The sequence below is a fragment of the Lissotriton vulgaris genome, chromosome 2_1 (assembly GCF_964263255.1).
Source record: "Lissotriton vulgaris chromosome 2_1, aLisVul1.2, whole genome shotgun sequence".
Taxonomy (NCBI): Eukaryota; Metazoa; Chordata; class Amphibia; order Caudata; family Salamandridae; genus Lissotriton; species Lissotriton vulgaris.
Genome location: NC_141687.1, coordinates 1,815,503,835 through 1,815,528,966, shown reverse-complemented (window position 1 = coordinate 1,815,528,966; position 25,132 = coordinate 1,815,503,835).

The following is a 25,132-nucleotide window of genomic DNA, read 5'->3' as shown; positions in this document are numbered from 1 at the left end:
TCTCTTCCCCCCTCGTTGTGGCACACACATTGGACGCTGCCCTAGCCAGCCAGCCTAACGCCTCTTCATGATGGATGAACTGTTAACTGCTATATCCTTCTCATGGTTGCCTACTGTATTGCACGACGTCTAGGAGCCTAGACTGCTTCACCAGATAATTGTATGCGCTAGCGAGCGATAGACATCTCTCCTGCAAGAGCCCGACCCGCGCACAGGCCCAGCAGCGACACACGCTGCCACCCCCGCAGATATCTGTTGTATTTCTCCCCTAGTGGGACACTAGTTTGGATATGCCACCTCCGGTGATATATCCTCAGTATTGGGACTGTTACCCACCCAAGGTTCTACTTGTTGTTAATCCCCTTAGTTCCTCCCCCACGATTGTGGAAGTTTGGCGCGCAGGAGCACACGCGACACATACGCACTGGCGGCCCTCGGGGGCTGTAGGGGGGTCCCTCTCCCAACCACGACACCCTACGAATGGCAGTCCCACGATCAGACATTAATGTCCTTACACTGAACGTACGAGGCCTACACACGCCCAGCAAACGCTACTCTGTTTACTCCTACATTAAGCGTATGTCAGCTAGTATTGCATTTCTGCAGGAGACGCACATTAACGCTACCGAACTCACTCGTTTGCAGGCCAAATGGCGAGGGGTCTTTTGTGCCACACAATACTCAGCGTTTGCGCGCGGCGCGTTAATCTGGGTCAGACCAGGTACTCCCTTCCGGGTGCTCCGGCGGGTGGTAGATAGAGAGGGCAGGTATGCGCTTCTGGAGGGAATACTTGACGGACAGGGAATACTCCTTGGCAGCATTTACGCCCCTAATACGGATCAGGATAAATTATGGGACCACCTCACGGGCATTTTGGCCCAGTTCACTACAGTTCCGTGGGTGCTAGGAGGTGACTATAACTGCACGCTAGACCCCACCCTAGACCGCTCGCACCCTCCCCCGCACACTCCCCGGTCCCCCGACAGGAAGAGCTCTTCAGGGCATGGACCACGCATTGGGCGCTCACTGACGCATGGCGACACCTACACCCACTGGCTCGCATTTACTCCTTCCACTCGATTCCACACAACCTCCGGGTCCGCCTAGACCGATTCCTCTGCTCTGCACCAATCCTCCCTAAAATAACATCTACAGATTACCTAGGTCGGATCCTCTCAGATCATGACGCTCACATCCTTCGTCTGACCTGGCGCCCCCCGCACCCACCAGTCCCCACCTGGCGCTTCCCCAGGGATTGCCTATCAGATCCAGTCTTCAGAGACGCGCACAAAACCAGCATACAAGACTACTTCACACACAACAAGAACACGGCATCGTCGGTACTGGTAGAGTGGGACGCGTTTAAAGTAGTGGCAAGGGGAGAATGCATCAAACAGATAGTAGGGGTTCGCCGCACATTGGAACAGACACTCCTATCCTCAGAGCAGAATCTGGCCACGCTCACTAAACGGCCTGACGACTCGGAGGAACATGCCGTGCTTACGGCCGAGGCTAAGACGGAGTATCAGACTGCCTGCGCTGAACTCCGAAAATACAATTTTAGGGCTTACGTCTATAAGGTGCATAAGGACAGAGACAAAACAGGGGCGCTACTGGCCTGGATGGCGAGGCAGGACACCGAAATCAAGCCAATCACGGATATTATCAATCCGGAAGGTGTGCTAGTGCGTTCACAGGCCGAGATCCTCCTGGCGTTCCAGCGCCACTATGCACAGGTGTACGGGACCCCGGCAAGTACTCCCCGTCTTCCGTGGATCGCTTTTTAGACCCGCTGACGTTACCCACGATATCGGATGATGACAAGCGCACACTCGGCGCCAAGATAGTACCCTCAGACATCACCCAGGCGATACGTGCCATGTCTCGGAATAACGATGGATTTGGGCCCAGATCTTTGGACTGGGGTGAATGTGTGACATTGATCCACATTCGGTCCATCACCTGTTTTGTTTGCAATTGCCGCCCTAAGTGCGCTGGGGATGCTCAGACGTGGGTCCCAGGCACTCCACACCACTGGAGTCAAGCTAGCCGGGCTGATGAGAGGTGTTACCTCGAAACCGGTCCGGTCCTCGGATGCTTGATTCCGTTCTGGGAAGGACATGGCTTTTGTAGTTCGGACTGGACTGTTCCCATGGGGCACAGGGTCAGAGCTGATTTGCATATCGCCATTGTCTAACCCAGGGTGGTGTGGAGTGCAAAAAAACGATGGATTTGGGCCCAGATCTTTGGACTGGGGTGAATGTGTGACATTGATCCACATTCGGTCCATCACCTGTTTTGTTTGCAAATGTCTTGGAATAAAGCGCCGGGACTGGACGGCTTCCCACTAGAATACTACTCGACGTTCTCTCCCCTAGTGATCCCCCGTCTATCACGGATGTTCGGGGCGTCTCTTCATTTAGGGAGGTTACCCCAGTCACTGCGGGAGTCCGTGATTGTCACCTTTCCCAAACCCCACAGAGATCCACTCCACATGGGGTCGTATCGTCCCATCACGCTCCTGTCGGCTGACTGTAAGATCCTGGGGAAAATCCTGGCTGATCGGTATGCACAGGTCATACGCCCACTAGTCCAACCCGACCAATGCGGCTTCGTTCCGGGGAGGAACACCTCCCAGAACCTCCGCCGAGTCTTCCATGTCCAGGATCAGGTACGTGACAGATTTCCCCACGCCGCCTGCCTCATTATGGACCTGGAGAAGGCTTTCGACACCCTCACCTGGCCCTATCTATTCTCAGTCCTGCCGCGCCTCAACATCGGCCCGACACTCACGGCGTACACACGCCTTCTGTATACCGATCTCACCACTCGTGTTCGTATCGGGAAACGCATATAACCGGCGTTTGGAGTTCGGCGAGGCACAAGACAAGGGTGCCCCCTGTCGCCTCTCTTATTTGCGCTGGCAGTCGAGCCGCTGGCGGTTCGGCTGCGCCTGGAAGGTGTGGACTGGGGCATTCCACTTGCAGACGGCGCACATTGCGTCTCCATGTACGCGGACGATCTTCTCATATACGTCCGAGACATCGAAACGGACCTGGCCCCCGTAGGGGCAACGCCGGCAGAATTTGCAGACGCCTCGGGACTACAGGTGAACTGGGACAAGTCCACAGTCTACCCCTTTCACCCGAGCCTACCCCCCCAGGAAGTCGAGCTCGGACCGCATAAACTCTCATGGTCCGCAGAGGCTCCCCGGTACCTTGGTGTCCGCCTGTACCATTCTCCAGCAGACATTTATGAGGGTAATCACCGCAAAGCACTCGCTACTCTGCGCCCGACGGTTGCCTTCTGGAATAAACTCCCGTTAGCCCCAATAGGACGGATAGCCCTGGCTAAAATGGTGATGCTTCCCCGCCTCCTTTACCACTTCACAAATTTACCGGTGATACCACCCAGGTCCTTCTTCCGCGACATCGACTCCCTCCTAGGAACCCTTATCTGGGGCGAGGGCCGACACAGGGTTGCCCTGAAAACCCTCGAACTTCCCACGACACAGGGAGGGCTCGGAGCTCCGTCCTTCGAGTCATATTTCCTTGCGGCACAGCTCCAATGGCTGTCATACTGGACGGCGGACCGTTACCCTCAGGAGACTGTTACCTCGACCGGCAGAATTGCAACCCCGGAACTCACCCGTCTTCTCCTTCCGGGCACCAAGCCACGGCGCACATACCCCCTTCAGGTAGCGATAGCGCGCCGGTGCATGATGCAGATCCACCGGATATCCCCCAGTAGACCTCCGTACTCCCCGCTACTACAGTTGATAGGCAGCCCCAGGCAGGACTCCTACTTCACGGCTCCACTGTTCACCGAATGGTCACACTGTGGTATCACGGATCTGGAATCGCTCTTTGAGAGGGCCAGCTGAAATCACTCGACCGCCTGGTCGCTGAATACGGGCTCCCCCCGGGTCAATTCCTCAGATATAGACAGCTGCTCGATGGGTACCGGCCCCATTTTAATCTCCGAACGGGCGAGCCAGACACGCATCCAGTAATACAATCTATCCTGCATATGGGAGTGGAACCCCACTTAGTCACCTGGCTATATAAATCCATCCGGGAACTCTCACACGCTCCCCTGACGACCTTACGTGCTACATGGGAGGAGGACATAGGTCGCGCACTACACGACTCGGAATGGACTAAAGCACTTGAGGCCCCAAAACGCGTCTCTAGGAACGCCCGCTTCAAAAACATCCAATACTATATCTTACACAGGGCATACCTCACCCCAGCGCGATTGCAGAAGTTCTATCCCTCCACACCATTCCTATGCCCCAGATGCTGCTCCCCTGCTGCAGATTTTCGTCACATGTTTTGGAGTTGTCCCAACCTTCATCCCTTATGGCGGGCGGTACACGGTTCACTGTCAGAACTCACAGGTCTCACTACACTAGCCACCTGGGAAACCAGCGCACTAGGCATCTTTCATGTCCCTAAGCAAGACCCGGTGCATAGACGCTTCGTGTCCTTAGCGCTCCTGTTGGCAAACAGATGCATAGCCATGCACTGGCGATCCTCGGAGGGTCCCCCTATAGCAGCATGGACGGGGGTGGTCTCTAAGTGGGCGGCGGCGGAAGAGGATGCTCTTAGAGAGGAAGAGGCCAGGGGCGCGTGTAAAATTCCCATATCCATGGAATGGGCCATGCTCCTCCACAGCTTCCAGCAGTCCACACGTGCAGGAGACCCACCTACTCCTCCCCCCCCCGCCCGAGAGGATCAGTAGTCTCTACCTGGTGTCAACCATCCCAGGGCCGACTCCCGGTACCCCCGTATCCTGGTCAAATTCTCATATGTCATACCACCCATCCCGTTACTCACGTACACGGGATGTATCCACCCCCTATCCATCCCTCTCCCCCCCTCCCCCCTTTTGGAGTGCAAACTGGATAGCTCAGTGGCCCCCCCCCCGACGCCCGTCACCAGTATCCCCCTGCTTGGACCCTGCTAGCGCCCACATGCTTCCCTCCCACAGTTTCGTCCCCCCCCGTTCTCTGGTAGCACCGCTATATGGACTGTACAGACCCCGATCCTACGCTCTTGAGGCGGGAACTTACATGCCTGTCATTATTCATCGTCCTCTTGGCGATGCAGGTTCACTGTCTCCCAGCCTGCAGACATATTTGCACGATCTGTACTGATTAATTGAGGAAATGTATGCTTGTACCAGTTGTATAAAACAAAAAAACGTTGCGCGCCTAGCTGTTCGTGGCTGAATGTTGAGGCCACGTCAGCAGATTATTTACACTGTACCAAAATACTTTGATGCAACAATAAAAAACAAATTTCCCCCCCCAAAAAAAAAACTCGCAATGTATACCAGCAAGCAGTTCAAGGTAAAACCCATTCCTATAATATTGGTCAGAGTCCGTATAGTCAACTCATTTGTATGGTAATGATCAAGGGGTATTGTACTGCATTGTTTTACAACGTTTATATAGTGCTTACTACCCCTATGTGGGGCGCTGAAGCGCTTCCCTACATGGGTAGCATGCTACACAGTGTAGGTTTTTTGGATGAAAGTATGTTGTCTTTGTTTTAATCCTATGAGGGAAGTGTTTGCATGTTGTGTGTGAAGACCGCCGAGGTATGGTTAATGTGTTATGGATCACAGAGCTTAGCAGTGTGATAGATGAAGACGTTTGACAGACAGGCGCGCAGTTTATGGTTTCAGTAAGCCGGTAGCTTTAAGCAAATCTGCAGGTCCCTTTATGGTATTTCATATTTTTGTAGTTCACTGAGCTAGTTTCTGCACTGGGTTGTCCATTCTGAGATATATTATTTAAAGTTTAAAGTTTATGGTGCTCATCAGGCATAGGTTGGAGAGAGACATATATCAGAGATCTGCTGGTTTGGATTTGTTAGAATTATCTCGTATCTGATTGCCATTATGAGATGTCAAAAGTGGTCATAGTATGTAGCTAGGGTTATTCCATGCCTATTCAGTTGGGGAGGGATGGTCTATTACTGTGGACAGATACAGTAGTGGGTGATTGGCAAGACCTAAAGCCGTTTTGTCTTATGTGAGTGTGAGAGTCAAGCAGTATAAGGAAATGAACATGCAGTCTGTAGGAACTAGTATCGTACTTATGCAATTATGCAATTTGCCCATGAAGAGGCACGGCCGGTGCTAGGCATGGGCAGCGCGGGCAGCTGCCCAGGGCCCCACGTCTGCTTGCAGAAGTGGGGCCTCGCACCTTTAAAGACTTCAGAGTCTCGAGGCCCAGGGGGCCCCCTAAGAGTTTAAATGTTTTCTTTTTTATCAATTGCCCCTGCTGGTCCCTCTCTCTGGGCCTAAACGCTGCATCTGCATGACGATGGCAGCAATTAAACAGGTACTTAAAGTGCTGTTACGAGTGTGGCGCCCTGCCACTGTATGAATGAAAAGCAGGATATCCTGCAGGGCGCACAACAAAGGATAGAATTACGTCCCGTCACATGAAAACTGCTCACCTAGATGAGGGAAAACTAGGACAAGAAGCATAGAGGTGAGAAAAAAGGGTAAGACAAACGGAATAAAGTGATATAAAGTGGGGAAGGGGGAGCAGATAGGTGTGAGTATGGCAACTAGTCAATGGATGCAGGCAGAGGAGCAGACATAGCTTATACGAGTGGCTGGAGCAGGGCTTTAAGTGTCTTAGACCCAGCAGTAAATTAGAACGGACATTGAAACAGGTCTCATATCTGTTCCTATTCTTATGTCCTTACTTGACCTGCAACAAAACTGGTCTAGTTCAGCACGATGAAGGTATGACACGTTTGCAGAGTCTTACTGGCTTATAGGGCTGTGCCCGACGATCTAATCTGTCAGGTCAGTATGTCGTTTTTTCCGGCTGTTTATTAGCCTGCTTTATGGTCATATGAGCTTACTGTTGATTTTTGTGATACTAAAACAAACATTGCTTGCATAAAACTCAAATCTATGCAGTCTTCCATACCTTACAAAATCGTATACAGCATGTCTTTACAAGTTAAAAACTGCTCTAATTTGCAAATGTGAAACATTTTTCTAGCTGCCTAATTCACTAATGGGGGCCACTTTTATTTTGGTGATGTGGCCTATTTCCTGTCCCTGTCTGACAATGCATGATAGGGTAATACATGGCAGCAAATTAGTTCCTGTTTGTAGTTCACATTCTTCACTTGATCTTGCATTCCTTAATAATTCTAGGTATTTCCAGGATGTGTGTTTCTGTGTTTTGTTTCACAGCATATTACTCTTGTATGGCACCTCCGGGTGTTTATAGCAGGCTACAATTGAGAGCTTTGGAGTTGAGGCTGAAGACATTACAACTTTATCACTTTGACTGCCTTGGTGTCAAAAAGGTGTTAAGAATACATGATCATTCAATACATGGCCTCTCTGCAGAGAACACAGAGCAACGTAACTCTATTCCAGTTGCAGTTGTGATTCTGTGCAAATCTGCATGAAGGAGGTACTCATTGGTCAAAAAAGTGACAAGGTGAAAGTAGAAGAATTTATTGTTGTTACTCATTTATCCTAAACAGCTAACAACCATTGACAAAACAAAATCAAAACTCCTGCCTGGAGTCACGGAAAGCCCAAAGAGGAAACAAAGTCCCATTCAGATTGAACTCTATGGGAATCACAGAAATTTTGATTACGTCTTTAAGCTACACTCTTAATTACATAGACCACACCCCTTTTAGAGACCCACTTATTGTTTTCAGCCCTAGGCTGTCAGAAAGGGAGACAGGGAAGATGAGAGATGGATGTAATGGGAAGAATCAATGTAAAAAGGCTGGTGTAGAGATGAAGAGATGTGGTGAAGGGCATTACATTCAAAAGACAAAGATGCAAGAGGTGTAGAATCCACGCAAAATGGTAGGAGACAGGGAAACTGGTAAACTGTGAAATACAGAGGTTCTTAATGAAAATTTCAATAATTTGTTGTGTTCCAGGCACGCCTCATCCTTTCTAGTGCTTTTGGGGGTTTCACTCTCCTCAAGAATACTTTGAGAAATGACAGAAGATAGTATTTTTGGCCCATTTTCCATAAAAAGTGGTCTAGAGGTCACATGTGTGACCCATTCTTATCAGTTTGCACCACCTACTTGTCTTCTTGTGCCTCATTGTCACATAAGAGCTGCACTCCTGTCTTTTCCCTTCTGTAATCCCTACTTTCCCTTATGCTCCAGTTTACCCTTTCAATCAACACACTTTCCTGTCTGCAACATTCGCCCACATTAATCACCTCTCTTTATTGTGTACTGTTCTCTAGTGTGGAACATTATGCTCTCTAAGCTCCTTTTTTAGAACACCATTACACTCCCGTGTGTACTGTGCCTGTGTTGTCTCCTCTCTTCATAGTGGACAAAACAGAAGCATGCGCCATTTGCATGTGGGTCTTATTGTAAACATTACTGCTAAATCAGGTGAAAATTCTTTTTGCAACTATTTCTGCCGCCACAATTGCAATGGTCAGCAGGTCACTAGTTTGAATTGGCTATTAATAAAAAATATTTTAAAGCGGCAAATAATAATAATGATAATAAATGAGTTTCTAAAGCGCATGGTTATACTATTCAGTATGTCCCAGCACTGCAGCTAATTACCTGTTCCTGATCAGATCACTCAGGCTGAAAACCATATCTTACAGAGGCCTTATGTGTGGAAGAGCCAAGTTTTAATTTTTTTTCGGAACATCCCTTCCGATGGTTCAGTCCTGAGTGACTGCGGAAGGTCATTCCAGAGTTTAGCAGCCAGCAATCTGATAGATCTTCTCCCCATCCGTGTTCTTTTGATTACTGGTAGTCCTACCCTTCCTGTTCCCACAGATCTTAGAGCCCTGGTAGGTATGTAAGGGGTCAGTAGATTGTGCAGGTAGCTAGGGCCTTTTCCCTGCAGGATACAGTGACTAATGCAAAGAGCTTTGGAGACATTTCTCTCTCTAATCTGGAGCCAGTTTAGCGTTGCAAGAGCGTTCTTGGTTGGAGCTCTTCCGGGCAGCCTCAGAACCAGGCGAGCAGCCGCATTTTGAATGCCTTGCAGTCTTTTAACACACCTCCTATTTGCCCCAAGATACAATGCATTCCCGTAGTCCAGGCGTGATGTCACCAGTGCGTAGACCAGCGTTTTTCTAGCAGCTGCAGGGAACACATCTAGTGTCTTCCGGAGACCCTTCCTTATTCCGAAACATTTTCCGGCAACCACCCTGGTGTGGAGGTCGAAGGAAAGTGTCGGGTCCAAACATATCCCCAGGTTCTTAAGGGACTGGGGCCACCAACTTGAGGTCCATATAAACGGAGTCCTGCCAACTATTAGAACCTCCGTCTTGTTTCCATTCAATTTAAGGCAATTGCTAGCCATCCAGACCTCTATTTCCTGTAAGCAACTGGAGAAATTGGTGGCTGCCTTTTATGGGCTTGTGAAAGGGATACCACTAGTTGCGTGTCATCCGCATATGACACAATACTAATGTCGTATTTGGCAATTAGGTCTGCTCAGGGGGACATATATAAATTAAAAAGGGTGGGACTAAGGATAGACCCCTGGGGTACTCCTTGTGTCAGCCTAATGCTTTTCGAGTAAAACGGCCTCTGAGACACTTGGAAACTCCTATCTTGTAAGAAGGATCTCCTCCATTCCAAGGCCCATTTGTCCAGCCATCCTTCTTTGAGGCAGCGCAGGAGCAAAGAGTGGTTGACGGTATCGAAAGCGGCGCTGAGGTCAAGCAGCACCAGCGGCACCGTCTTGCCCTCATCCGCATGCCTACGTATAGTTTCAGTAGATACCAACAGAGCTGACTCCGTTGAATATGAGGCCCAAAAGCCTGAATGAGTGGGATGTAATAGGTTGTGCTCATTCATATATGAGGTTAGTTGTATGTTAACCACTTTCTCCGTGATTTTGGCAGGAGCGAGACTGGTCGGTAAGTATCCAACTGGCTTGCCTTCACCCCTGTTTTGTTTCTTAATTGGGATGACGACCGCCTCCTTCAATTGCCTGGGGACCGCCCCTGCTTCGTAGGAGAGTTTCAGGAGGCGACCAATATAGGGAGCCAAAACTTCCATACTCTCTCTTAGGGTCTTAGGTTTTGTGGGGTCCTTGGGTGAGAACGACTTGATGCTTAAGGCAATGTTTTTAAGTTCCTCCAATGATGGGGGTATAAATCTAGAGAGGTGTGGGGCCTTCACTATGCTAGGTTCTTCATCGCTCCCCCTCCCCCCGTTTCTTGCCTCATCCAGGAAGGTGGAATACATTTTTGCTACCTTGTCTGAGAAAAAATCTGCAATCGGGTTGCAGGTTTCTACTGAGCAACTATTTGGCAGGGAGGTTCTGGTAAGTGATGATATGACCTTGAAAATTCCAAATAATTATCGGAACGAGTTTTCCGCCATCTCAATTCTTGAGTTATAGTAAGTTGCTCGAGTCCTTCTTATTAGTAAGTGATAGGTTCTAAGTTTTGTTTTGTATTTGGCCTTCTTAAAATCGGAGGAGTCTCTCCTCCAAACCCATTCAGCGGTTTTAAACGAGGACTTCATTCTCCTAAGTTCATCATTGAACCAAGGTGCAGATTTTGATTGTCTCCTGGGGCCTTATTCGACCAAGGAGCAGCTTGATCTAGTGCCTTAGTGATCCTGTTGCCTAGAGCAGTGCATGCAGTATCGATGTCATTGCCACCTGATGGCTCTCTCAACTGCAGGGCATCATTGAACTTTACCGAGGAGAACTTGGCCCACTTCCTCTGTAGGCTTTGGGAACTGCCGCATTGAAGGGATCAGATAATTATCTGACCAAGGCACTGCAATGGGACGCTCAATTGTTAGCCCCCCCAGTTGGTGAAAATAGGGTTCAATAAATGGCCCTGTTGATGGGTAGGGAGGCAAGATTGCAGACCCATCTGTAGTGTAGCCATTTCTTGACAAAGTTCTTGCGCTGCGGAGTTCTTCTTATCCTCAAAGTGTAGGTTCAAGTGCCCCAGCACCAGCAATTTGGAATACCGGAGTGCAGGTTGTATGACTTGCTCCTTGAGGCTGGGCGCAAACAATGTGCTCGGTCCAGGTGGTCTATAAATTAAGTATCCCTTAATGATATAGCTGTCGGTTGCCTTAATTGTGAAGAAGCCCTAGCTTCAATTTCCACCAGATCTAAGGAGCAATGTATCGCTAGATTATGAATGATGACTGTGCCTGGCCCCCTGCTCCCTTTGCGGTCCAGCCTGATAATCCCACAATTCATAGGAAGGCCCTCAAGGATTTCAGGTGCAGAATCCTTACTCAGCCAGGCTTCGGTGAGCAACATGATATCCGGCTGACAATCAGTCAGATAATCATGGATCTCTACTTTATGCCTACTGAGGGATCTGCAATTGACCAGAACTAAGTTACATTTCTGTTCCTGCCTACCTACTTCTAGGATTTTCCTCAATTTAAACGGGCAGTGGTTGCAGTTCTGCATGTTATATCCCCATTGAACATTATGCCTACATTGAGCTGCAATGCGAGGGCACAAAGTGTGCAACTGTTTGGAGGAGTATTTGATGATTTCCATGGGAGGAGCAGGGGTTCTGGCCCCCAGCCCCGAACGGTCGCGGATGGGCACAGACGGGCTTGCCTTTGGCGTGCCGTTGGCGCGCCCGCTGCGGGCATCCGCTACGCGTTCGCTGTGGCATGTGCCTTAAGTAGGTACCCTCACCTCCCCACTAAAGAGCTAACTGCCGCTATGCCCGGGGAAACCGGAAGTGCTCTGCCCCTCTTCCCAGCCCTCCGCACAATCGGCACAAGATTGACGCGACGGACCAGGGCGGGAGAAACTGGACTGTGACTCAGCAACCTAGCCAGCTGTAAGTAGTTGCAGTAGCGAAACCCCCCAGCAATTCAGTGCAGAAATCAGTGAGTTTTAAAAACACATTCAGTATACAATTTCTGAATTTGGTGCCGAAACAGATCAATAATTATTTTAAAAATATTAGCGTTTTCTTAAAAGCCTCTGGCGATACCGCCACATACAGGTTAGAGCAGACCCTGCCACTGTCTGCCGTCGCTGCTGCGCGTTCGGTCTGGCCAGCTCCTTAAATAGGTATCCTCACCTCCCCACTAGAGCGCTAACTGCCGCTCTGGCTGGGGAAACCGGAAGTGCTCTGTCCCTCTTCCCAGCCCTCCGTACAATCGGCACAAGATCGCCACGACGGACCAGGGCGGGAGAAACTGGACTGTGACTCAGTAACCTAGCCAGCCGAAAGTAGTTGCAGTAGTGAAACCCTCCCAGCAATTCAGTGGAGAAATTAATGAGTTTTAAAAACACATTCAGTATACAATTTCTGAATTTGGTGCCGAAACAGATCAATTATTATTTAAAAACATTAGCGTTTTCTTAAAAGCCTCTAGTGATACCACCACATACAGGTTAGAGCAGAACCTGCCACTGTCTGCCTATTTATAAAAAAGTTATTGTTCCATTTACTTTTCTTTGCAATTGGAGCATTTCCACCCATTGAGATGTGTTCCTACTCAAGTGTAGGCATTGTCAGTCTAAAATAGTTCAATCAAATTAATATATGTCTGCTTTACACCAAGGGCTCTCACTGTTTTGCAGAAAATATACATTATGTTCAAACTCTGAAACAGGAAATACTGCAACACAGGAGGTGCACTTCATAAAAAAGGCTCTCTCTTTGTATAAAACTCCTTATGTTAATTCCAGAATCCTATACTTATGCCATCCGAAACATTAGAGATCCCTGATTAGAGGGAGATCCTTCTCCTTTCTAGATGTGCAAGACTGGAACTCTCTCCCTCTTGAACTATGGTGTAACTTCAAGCTTTTGCAAAAACACTTAAAACTGTCCTTTCTCCACATTAGTAAAGTCTGCACCTCTCCTTTGGAGCTCTCTTAGTACCAGGATTCCTGATTAGCATATCATTTTCATTTAACCCATTCAATAGAACAATACATAATTTTAAATCAATTAATGTATTTCTACTTAACAGAGATGTCAAATATATGTATGCATTTTATGAGTATTATTAATTATATTTTTAACCATTTTATTCCTATCCAAACTAAGTAACTAGCTTCTTGCAAAGCGGCATGAACAATGCCATATAATCTGTAATCTCTGAATAAACAATAAATTTTACTAAAAGCAGCAGCTCGTCTTTTAATAAGAATTCCAAAGTTCAAATCTGTCTCACATGTATTGTTGGAGCTACACTAGCTTCCCATTAGAAAGGGAGTAGCCTTCAAGGCACTGTGTACTGAGCACAACATTGGTCCTGAGTACCTTAAAAGTAAATTCATATGGTACACACCTAGGAGAGCTCTTCGATCAGCCCCCTCGAGAACAGTGCAAACACCTAAAATAAACAAAGCGTCCTAGGGTGGCAGAACCTTTATCTTCTTAATTGCAAACTTTGAAACAAAAACCATTTGCAATTCAAAGCCCAGTAAAATTTTATCTGTTATTGAAAACAACTTAAAACCTGGCTTTTTTCAACTATGTTGCCCAATTAACTTTATTTACTGTTACAGCTGCAGAAGCCAGCGCCAAGAAGCTATTGGGCATTGACACGCTATATAAACAATATCAATATATTTAACGGCTAATTGAAATTACTTCCTAAGATGTCACTTCCCATGAAGTTAAATCTTAGTCAAATTAGAGAGGCCCCGCATGTTCCTATTCTGCCCAGGGCCCCATGAATCCTAGGACCGGCCCTGTGAAGAGGTATTGTAGCATTATATGCTGGGCAGCACGCTACTCTGATTTTTGTTTATTATTAGTTATTGGGATTAGTCTTGCGTCCTATAAGCAACCATGCCATGCAGTTTCTTCTGTTTCTATATTGGCACCCTATCAAACAAGGGGTGCCACAGGGTTCGTCCCTCAGTCCTTTGCTTTTCAATCTTTACGTGCAACCTCTAGCCACTGTAGCCAAGAGCAGAGGACTGACCATGGTCTCCTACGCTGACGATACCCAGTTGGTGGTGGCACTCTCCAATAACACTGAGCAGGATGCCCGTAAGTTTCAGGGCGACATAGCGGCAGTTGCCGCGTGGATGACCGCCAACTGCCTCTAACTTAATGCCAGCAAGTCAGAGGTATTACTGGTGGGGAAGGACCATGGTCAGTGGAGTGACCAGTGGTGGCCTGCAAGCCTTGGCTGCGCCCCTCCTCCTAAGGAGGCTGTAAAAAATCTGGGAGTGTGGCTCGACTCATCTCTCAACTTTCGAGTCCAAAGCAAAAAAGTGGCCGGTACCTGCTTTGGACTCCTGCAGGGGCTTCTTTCTGGACTCGACTATGCCTCCTCGTTATATTTAGGGTTTAATAAGGCAGACATTTTGAGGCTTCAAAGGGTACAGAACACGGCAGCAAGAACCCTTCTAGGTTTGCGCAGGTCCTGCTCGGTGTCTGGCGCCAACCGGCGCCTGCATTGGCTGCCGGGGGCCAGGCGTATTAAATATAAGGCTCTCTGTATCACCTTTAAAGCCCTGAAACTGTCTTCTCCCGACATCCTGGCACAACTTCTTCTGCCCTATGTTCCCTCACGCCACCTTCGTTCCCCGGGCCAACATCTGGTAGTTGTTCCCCGAACACAAAGAGTCCGCGATGGAGGCCGCTCATTCCGTTATAGACCTGCCCTCCTTTGGAATACACTCCCAGCCCAGATCCGTGGCCTCAACAGCTACCTGGAGTTTAGGAAGGCCATCAAAACCTACCTGTTTCCTGCACCATAGTCTCTCCCTTGTCAGTTTGTATATGTATTTGTATTTGTATTTGAGCTTATATAGCGCACAGCTACCCGCAGTGGGTTTCCCGGCGCTTGCTTAGGGAACCCGTCCTGGTATTCCCCTGTGAGATAACCCCGGCAGGGTATCCACAAGGTGAAAGCCAGGCATCCCGCCGCAAGGGGCCGTTCTGGAGATTAAGCAAGCTATTGCCCAGAGTCGCAGAGTGTGAACCCGTGAGTCGAGAAGGCACCGGAGCGAGAATTATCGAGTCCGTGGAATTTTTTAGCCCAAGACCCGCCGAGGCGGGGAATTGAACCCTGGTCCAGGGCCAATCTCAGATTCCGGGTCTGCCGCCTCTAACCCCTGAGCCACACTTCTCCACTTTGCTTTGCTGTCAGCGCCGGGACGCCCCTTCGCGGGGGCAGCTGTTTGCGCTTTACAAGTAATGTTAATATAACATAATATATTAATAGATAAGGCTAAAGAAGCCTAAAAAATATTACATTGGAGGGGTATGATTTTTAAAGGGGAAAATGTGATCTTTGAAATGAGGTATGGGCAATCAGCAGAGGTACAATAATAGAGAGTAAATTCAAATATGCATGTTAGAGTAGGAGAGAAGGCATTTAAAGGATGGGAAGAAAAAAGACTCATTCGAAAGAAAAATAAGAGTTGAGAATTGGACGTTTTAAGTCAAAGTCCTTTTTCATGCAGGGTTTTTAAGAATATTGTGGAGGCGTCTTGAGACCGCATACAAACCTGTAAAAAGAAACATTATTTGCATGTGTTGCAATATCATTGTCGGCCATGAGAACAACAGCATGCACACACGCACATATACACACACACACTCACACAACAATCACCGATGGGAAAATCAAATTAAACGAAATATGTTTTTTTAAATATCCCATACAGTTGATGGAAGGAACACAAACAGGAATGGAGCACTTGAAATGTTGATGCTAGAGATGCACCTCGCCTTTCCCTCTGACGATAAAGATGAGATGAAGGCGAACAGAGCTTGTTTTAGTATATTTGTGTAAGGCAATGCTCCCAGGGAAGGCAGCACTGGGGCTGTGTCTAATCTGGAGCACCCAAAACATAGGCACAATGAAGTGGAAGATTTTTCATCGGCCCACAACCACCGGCTCAAATTTAGCACTGTACTCCCACTTCTCTATCTCTCTTTCTACACTGGGTCTCACTCCTACAGGTCCCTCTGCCTGCTTCTTTTTCCAGCCTTTCCTTTCGCTCTCTATACCCAGTGGCGGTTCCTCCATAGGAGCGGAGGAGCGTCGCCCGCACCACACTCCTGCAGAAAGAGTGGAAAATAAAATGGTAATAAATGATTTTAATACCATTTTATTTTTTTACTCTGCCAAACGGAGTGTAGGGTGGGGCAAGTGCGGCATTGCTGCCAATTGATTAGCAGCAATGAGGAGTGGCCCCTTCCGTTTGAAGTGGGCATGTCGGTTTGGTCGGTTATCTTGCTACGGAAACTCACATGTGCAATTCAACTCTCCAACCCAGCTGTGTTTTAGACACATTGGTTGGAGGGCAGGCACAGATCTTCAGTGCCTTTCGGAGCAATGAGGCAGCCTGCTCCAGCCAATCCAGATGCTTCACTCATGCAGCATGAGAGCAGCATCTAGATTGGATAAGGTAATTGGCTATCTGACGTCACCTTGCACTCAGAGAAGTCTGGAGCCAGGTCATGGAGATCATTAAGGTTGTGCTGCAGGAGAAGGCAAGTGAAACTTTTATATTTCTTTCTTGTAATTTTTAATGTAATATAATTTATAATGTATGTATTATTGTTTTTTCTAATGTATGTTGCGCCCCACTGTTTTTTAAGCAACCAACCACCACTGCCTATACCCACCTGTTCTGCCTCCCTCCCCCCTCCACTTCTTCTGTTTCCCTCCTATTTTCCTCCTTCTCCCATCTCTCTCCATACCTAGGATAGCGAGAGGTATCGATGGCGATACATAGGAACAAAAAATGAAGGCTAAGGGGCCCATTAGGATGATGGGCGGACTTTGTCCACCCGCCATCCCATCATAGAAAGGGACCGCCTGTCATAAGGGCGGGGGTCCCATGGGGGAAATTAGGATGCACCGTCGCAAAATTTGCAATTGCTTATTTTGCAAATGCATATAAGGAATCTCAAATTGCGATTCCTTAAATGGAATGTATGAGGCACCCAAGTTGTGCGAATATGGCATAAGGAATCGCAAATTACCACCAACTACAGGTTGGCGGTAATTTGCGATTTCTTTAAAAAATGACATTTTTGTATTTCAAAGTGGCATGTGGCGCACACACATGCCCTTAGGGCATATATGTGTGCCACATGTACATCCATGCTTATTTCAGGGGTGCAACAGGGTGTCCTTTTGACACCCTGGCACCCTTGAAATTGCATTCTCAATTTGCGATTCTCTAATTGAGAATCGCAAATTGAGAATGTCTTCCCATTCATTCCAATGGGCCTTTATGCCCATAAGAATCAATGGGGAGGTATTCCTTAATTGCGAATTGCAATTTGCAATTCGCAATTAAGGAATATGTAGGATTTGTAAAATTATTTGCATATCCTACAAACATAGCGTTTTGTGAGTCTCGAATAGCGATTTGCAAAAAATTGCTATTTGAGATTCGCAAAACCAAAGTTTCATATATATCGCCTCAAGACACAACAACAAACTAAGGCAGCCACTGTCAGGCACTAATTAATTCTGGAATCAAGAAGTGCATTCCAAAACAATAACACTCCACCCACATTCCCCCAAGTCCCCTTCTAGCTAGCAATCTAGGACAAATCGGTCTAGCAGTCGGAATGAAAAAGGGCGCTCTACAGAGGTGTGCATGGATGAGAAAGGTACAGAGCAGAGCAGGGACTTGTAAATTAGTAAATACTGCAGGGTACAGAATAGAGCATGGCATAGAATAATACTGCTGGGAGCTGACTGAGTCTGTTATGGTAATGATGGGAGCAGGGCTGGACAGAGCACTGGGAAAACAAGGGCTAATCGAGCAAGTTGAGGTAAGTATGGACTGCTGGAGTAACAAGGGGAACCAGGCCTGGTATACTATGGAGGTGAACAAGGCCTTATATGGTACCAACTGGATTCACAGCCTTGTAGCGTTCCAAAGGTACACAATGCCTAACAGAATACAGAAGAAAACAGGGGCAGGCATGGTAGCCAAGGGAGCAAATCCTGGTATGGAAGAGAGTTGAATAAACCTGGCAGAGTACTTAGAAGAGCCCAGTATGTAGGACCTGGTATGCTACTAAAGAGAGCGGAGCTTGGGAGACTACTGTGCAATACCAGGCTTGGTATGGAACAAAGGGGGAGCAGGGCCTTGTCACCCTTCTACGATTCCAATGTTCACTGCAAAGACTCACTAACTCTGAGATATTACAACTCGCCTGCAACACAAGACTGGGGTAGAGTTTGCACAAGGACAGTAATCTCAGCAAATCCATGCTAGAACATACTTGTCTCAGGTTTTAACAGAGTGTAAAAACAATCCACCCACAAAGACCTTCTGGCTCTAACATCTATGTATCAAAATACATATCTCCGAGCTATTGCTTCTGTTGTAACTTATCATAATAAACAGATCAGACCTATGTTATCTGACGTAACATTTCCCACTGAACCAATCTGGCCTACTGCCTTGATGATTGGTTTACAGCTATAACTGGCTGAGAACAACTATAAGAACAACATTTGTGAATACAGGCACTCTTTTTCAGCGGAAGCATGCAACATCTTGACAATCAAATCCAGTAGGCCAACAAAGCAGCATGTGGGCGGAGCCCCTCTCTCAGTAGTGCTTCTTAAAGCACTTCATCTGTTGACCACATAAGGTCAGGTGGCAGCTGCTCTGTCAAGCTATAACTAATTATTGGGGGACTCATTATCAGTAATGCTGTCCCATGCACCGACAACAGAGGGCCTGTCACCGATCACAACAAGCAAGCAAAGCAAATGAGGATGATTACCACAGGATTAGCGTGGACTCTCTCCCCTAATTGTTTTTCTAATGTAGTCAGATGATGCATTCATAGCACACTTTCCAAAGAAATTAGCTAAATTGCCACAACTTTTATAAAAGGCTAAGAAAAGGTCCTTACAAACTATTGTAAGACATCAGAGTCTACCAAGATAGTCAGACCACCCCCACCCTCTAGGGCTGTTTTGCAGGATTATTCACCAGGCAAAATATTTAGAATGGTGACACACAATGTATTTTACAGCAGAAAATTCAAAGATCATAGGCTAAAAAGCATAGGGTTTTACAGCTGTTTTAAAAATCTTGATATGCAAGTTGACTAATAATAATAAACTCGTTGTCTCTATATAATTGACAAATAATATCAATAATAATAAAAAGCATGAAATGTCACCTCATGAGTCACATGATATACGCCAAAGCACGTGATTCTTAAATTGAGTCCAATTTAGCAGACTCAGTGCAATTTAGCTCTGTGATTTTCGCTTCTGTAAATTTCAGACCTGGTAATATCAGACTTAGGAACAGGAAAACATCACCAGAGTGGCCAGGAAGTACCTCTAAGAAAGGAAGAACAGCTTCCTGTCACGTGGTTAGAGTTATACATGCGTATAAACCTAATCACGCAGATGTGGTGGTCACGGAACCCGTTTGGAGAACCAGAGAAGGATACCGAAGAGAAACCAGTTCAATCTGACATGTCTTTTTTGCCATTTATGTCAAAGGCCTTTGTATTACAAATTCATGGTATCTGGAAGAGATGGAAGTTGAAGTTTAATCTGAAGAAGTAGTAAAAGACGACTACATTTACTAGTTCATTTCAAGGCCAAAGCAAGTGGCAAAGGGCTTACTAAACTAACAGAGTAAATTCTGCCCTCATCACCTATGGATCAGGCGCTGTGTGTAAGGAAAGGGTGTGTGTGTGTGTGTGGTTGTGTATGTTTGTGTGTGTGACCATTCAGAAAAATACAGGTAGTGTATTTGAAACATTGTGCAATGTATTTGCTGTATCAACATGATATAATAACTACATTATACACTAATGAATGGCTAATAAATATGGGTGCACATGCTGATGTTGATGAAGAAGTGTGATCAATTAGCAAGACTCTGACTCAACCATGTACAAAAAAACACAAGCAAGGAGTATCAAATGAACACCAACCACCCCCACAACTGAACCATTATCTGTACCTGCAACCACTACAAGGTGCCTTAGTACCTAGGTCAAGGACATATAAAGCCACATTCACTTCAATTTTAGCATGCGAAAGGAAGTCCACATTGACCACAGTAACAGCTGTCACTACACCTATTGTCAGTCTTTTAACCACAAGTCACACATCAAATCAATGTGAAGCATCATCAGTGGAGGGTGAGATGGAAATCTTGCTTGAGGACAGTGACAGCTCTAAGCACATTTCGCTGATTCTGAAGGTTGAAACCCTGATACAGGAGGTGAGGTTTTAACAGAGCCTAGCCAAGAACAATCCTCTACCCAACCAGCAGGTAATCCTAATGAGGAATTAATGTATTTTCATCCAGATCAGAATATTTACAGGCAGGGCATCAAGCTTTAATTGAAAATTCAGCGAGTAAGGCTAACTTACTTGCTGCATTATCAGTAATAAGAGACTCAATTAAGAGTCTTGATTGCAGAGCCGTGAAGAGAGACCTGCTCTGCCCTTAGGCAGAGAATTCAATAACAGCGCGACATAGGTGCCGCACACGGTATGCATACTGGAGGCTGACAGAACTGTCTGCAACCAACCTGTCCTTTTGCTTGATCAAAACACTGCTTTGAGCTAGTTTGCTCCAAGGTGCGTCAGATGGGTGTACATGGGAATTCCTATGCAACCACCCATGGCCTTTGATGCAAAGCCCTATCAAATAACATTGGCAGACAGAGATCTGCACCACAAAAATATTCATACTTGAGGCAGGCGTAAAGTTGGTGAAATCGTTTGCCTCAAAGCTTTTCCAACTTTGCATGTGTATTGTACAGCACACATACAAAGTAGAAAAAGCTAAAATTAAGTCAAAGCTTGTTATTTTATACAACCTATGCTATACTCACGCACACACCTTTACCTTAAGGTGTGTGCGTGGAGTGAGGCAGCCTCTTTGTGTGTCAGAACTTTGGAAGAGAGCAGCAGTGCCATATCTAAGCCACACAAAATATAACCCAGGGGCAAAGGGGGATACAGGGCATTGTCCATCGGCTTGCGGCAAGACAGGTGACACAAACCTCAGCCTTTCGGACTCACACAAGCATTGTGGAACGGATGGAATGTCATTGCACCTGTGATGTTGAATGTGATGGTACTACAGCATCTTCCCACATCTTAACCATTGTCACCCACACAAGCATCAGAGCAAGATTCCCATATTCATCCATGCCAAAGATTAGCTCCCAACGGTTGGAACAACATTAAGTGAATAATGGATTAAACTGGTCATACTCGGGTAAAAAATAAGAAATTGTGGATATCACCTTTGAATATAAATGATACAAAAATGTATTTAGCAAAAAATATTTTTATAAAACATTAACAAAACATGACAAGTTTCAGAATAACATTTCAAATGTATCATAACTCTTTCAGGAGAATAAGAAAAACAACCACCCACTCGAAGTAGACATCTAAAACGTCCCTCGAATAACCCAGTAGTACGCTTGATGGTTTAATGAGTTCTCAGGAGGGTCTGGTTCTGAGCCCTCACTGCTGGTGTGAAAGCGTCAACCAATGGAGTCATCAGGCAAGGTTGTAAAAGTTACTTGAAAATAAACAATATATATGCCACTGAAGATGAACTCAGCTAACTTCAATTCCCACAATGTCTCATTTAGGAGCAAAAACTTTATACATTTAGACAGTATAAATCTTAGAAGGTGTGTTTGCAATTTAAAAAAAAGAATTTGCCAATAAAAAAACACCCACCCAATAACGAAGTTTGATGTGGATGGTATCTCTCCATGGTGGTAAATGTCAATCTGCAGTTTCTTAAAATCATGGATTCATGTTGCCTAGAAATCATAAACTTAGAAATACAGCTAATCATCCGTTGCTGTACAATGGATGATTAGCAAGTCTGCATCACAAATGGCAGGAAACTGGCCCTCCGAGAGGTGACACGTCGCTTTGACTTGGCACCATGGACGGCTGCTGAGATACTAGTCCTGGGAGATCTCTATCGCGATAAAAACCTGGGGGCTTATTTACAAGCCCCTTGCGTTGCCGGTGCGTCTCTTTTTGTGACACATTGGCGGCCCAACCTGCTGCCCCATATTTACAAGGACACGTAAAGCCACCCTGTGTGGCTTTTCGTGTCCTTGTAAATATGGCCTCTTTAAATGCAACACTTTGAATGAAAGGGGCATGCCATGGGTGTTGCTGTGGGTGTTCCCATGCAACACCCGTGGCTTCTGCCACATTTCCAGATTATCGAGAAATCTTAAACCTAGAAATGCATCAAAATGCTACTCCTCCCCAGGAGAGGCGTAGGAAGGCGCAATGAGGAGAAATGTTTTAATTTTCCCTCGTTTTTTTCCTCATTTAATTCGTGCTGCATTCTGCAGCACACATAGAACGAGAAAATCACCTCTTGTGATTGTTTTTGTGCATAAACAATCATTTAAAAAAATTATGTTCAACCTCTATGTGTGCTGCATTAAGCAACACACATAGAAGTTTCAAAACGCCATTTCAGATTATTTATGTGCAGGAAAGGACACCTTCCTGCACATAAATAATAATTTCCCTCAACGCAGGCACCCTTGCAATAGGCTGCAAGGGTGCCTTAGTCGGCCCATGGCAACAAATTGTGCACCAGCGCAGGGGAGAGCAAAGGGGTCTGTCATATTGTTGTAGATATGATGCATCCCTGTGCTTTGGAAATAACACAGCGCGGCACAGCCAAGTGGCTTGCGGCACCGCGCTGCTTTAATTCCTTGTAAATGAGGCCCCCAATGTCTTTCCGGGTTGTCATAGACACCTACGAGATGGCAGTGGGATCCTTTCTGACTTATTATCATGCGATCCAACCTGCAATACTCAACATATGAGAAGGAGCCACCCCAATCCCAGCTACTACATACCCTACTAATCTATGGATATATTTTAAAGGACAAGGGAAACCCAAGGGTAGTGAGGGACCAAAGGTATACGTATTTCTAAAGGAACAAGGGTCTCATAGGTGCAAAATAACAGAAAGCATTGATACATAGAGATACAATGAAGTCTATGCCTGGTATACAAAACGGAAAATTATACGCATTTATTAAATCAAAGTGAAAACCATTGAAGTGAAAAAACACACAAGAGAGAAGTCATGGGAACTTCTAAGCTCAGGCATTTTCGCGGGACTAAAATTAGAACACAATGGTCACAAGTAATTAGTACCTATGCTCACATGTACGTATAGACAATTTACAACAAATTGAGTCATGGTACTGTGGTCGATGACGTTTTGATCCCTTATCTAAATGTCAGGCTCATCATCAGGATATAAGGGGTTATGCCTGAGACAACATGCCTGCAAAAGACTACACTAAGTGTGACAATCATCCAGGGACTTATATCAAGACAAATTGGAGGATAAGGCAAATTAGCAAGGTACATCACCTAGCAAGGTACTCCAAATAGCCCACATTGCAGTAATGGAAGGGGTCTTATAAGGGGAAATTCACATGCTGGTCCTTCTGATGTATGTGTGATTATAAAGGAGGTGTCCCCCACATTTTAGACATGAAGCCCATAGTTGAATATGACTAAGGTGAATCTGTATTAGCAGAGGGTCTGGTAGGGTTACAGTGTTTACCCTTGTAGCATGGTGTGAATGTATACCATAGCCCTAGAACCCTGATGAAGACCCTAGACCTTGTTAAGCTGAACAAGTGGTCGAAACATGTTGGTACCATGATGACAATACAGAAATGTTAAGTCAGGAGATTCCATGTTAACCCCTTCTGTGCTGATGACGAACTCAGGCTCGTCATGCAGCACAGTGCTCGTGTGCTGGTGACGAGCCTGGGCTTGTCATGAGCCGTGGAACGCTCACACGCGGGGATAATTGACCAACACCCTTTTCATGTTTTTCCCCTGACTAATCACAATACTGCAATGCAGCGTTGAGGTTGGTCTGAGTGCCGTTGTTTGCCACTCAGCCAGGAAATAATAATAATAATCCACATTTGTAAAGCGCACAATCACCCGTAAGGGTCTCTAGGCACTGGGGGCTGTTGGAAAGATTAAGCAAGCTATTGCCCAGAGTCACATGGTGCTGGGTTAGTCTGCCGCCGGTGCCAGGAATCGAACCGTGATCCCCGAGTCAGTCGCCCTAGCCGCGGCGCCACACCTCTTCCATAGTGGGAGCGTGGGCATGTTCTTCACTTAATACAGCCTGGGTGAAGAACATGCAAAGCGTGCATGACTTTTTTGCCCGCCCAAGAGGGCCGGCTAAACAGTCATTGCGCACTTACAGCGTGCCCACCACTGCCCCCCTCTGCTCTGAGAGCAAAGCAGCCCCGTCCTGCAAAGACACAGCAACAGGAACAAATAAAATTATAAGAACAATGAGTTCTTTTAATTCTATTTTTCCATTATTTACACTGCTAAAAGCAGTGGGGCGATACTCCTCCATCTTAGTGGAGGAGCCGCCACTGGCTATTAAAATTGGATAATAAACTGCGACTTGTAGGGCCTGCCTTTTCATACAAGGCCAGCTGCTAGTGGCTATTTAGGGTAAGGGGCTCTGGTTAGGTTGCAGGGGATATGTGTAGAGAAGGCATGTTGTGTGTGTAGGTTAGGGTGAGTGAGGCGTGCGTCTGTTGTGCTCAACTTTATGCAGACAGAACAATATGAAGGATGAGAGAGTGTGCCACAAAGAAATATAGATTATGGACGCATTCCAGGTGTCCTTTGAAGGGGGCCTGGCTCCTGGGTAAGGCACTAATTCTTCTCCCTTCTTGCTTTATTCTTTGCAGGACTAGTTCAGTGGAAATGCCTTTTCCTCTTCTTTTTTTGGATCCCCTAACAGGGAACTCCCAGATCTACCCCCTCTTCATACTGAATCTTGAGTGACAAAAACCAGTATGTGGCTAAAAAACAAGATTTTCATGAACTGCTGAAAGCCAGTTTGATCTCTGAAATTGACTTTGTTCTCTGCAAACCTAGGATAAATAATGGGTATAAAAACTAGTCAGCGTGCCTGCCAGTATTCTCAGTGACCAGTGTCAGGGTCCACACCACAGGGTAGATGGGAATTACTTGAGTTCCAACCCAGGATCTCTGATTGCTAGTTTCCTTTCTAGTACCCAATTTAAATTTATACAATTTTCAGTACTTCACAGAGCTTATTTGACACCATGTAAATGTAAATGTACAGGAATTTA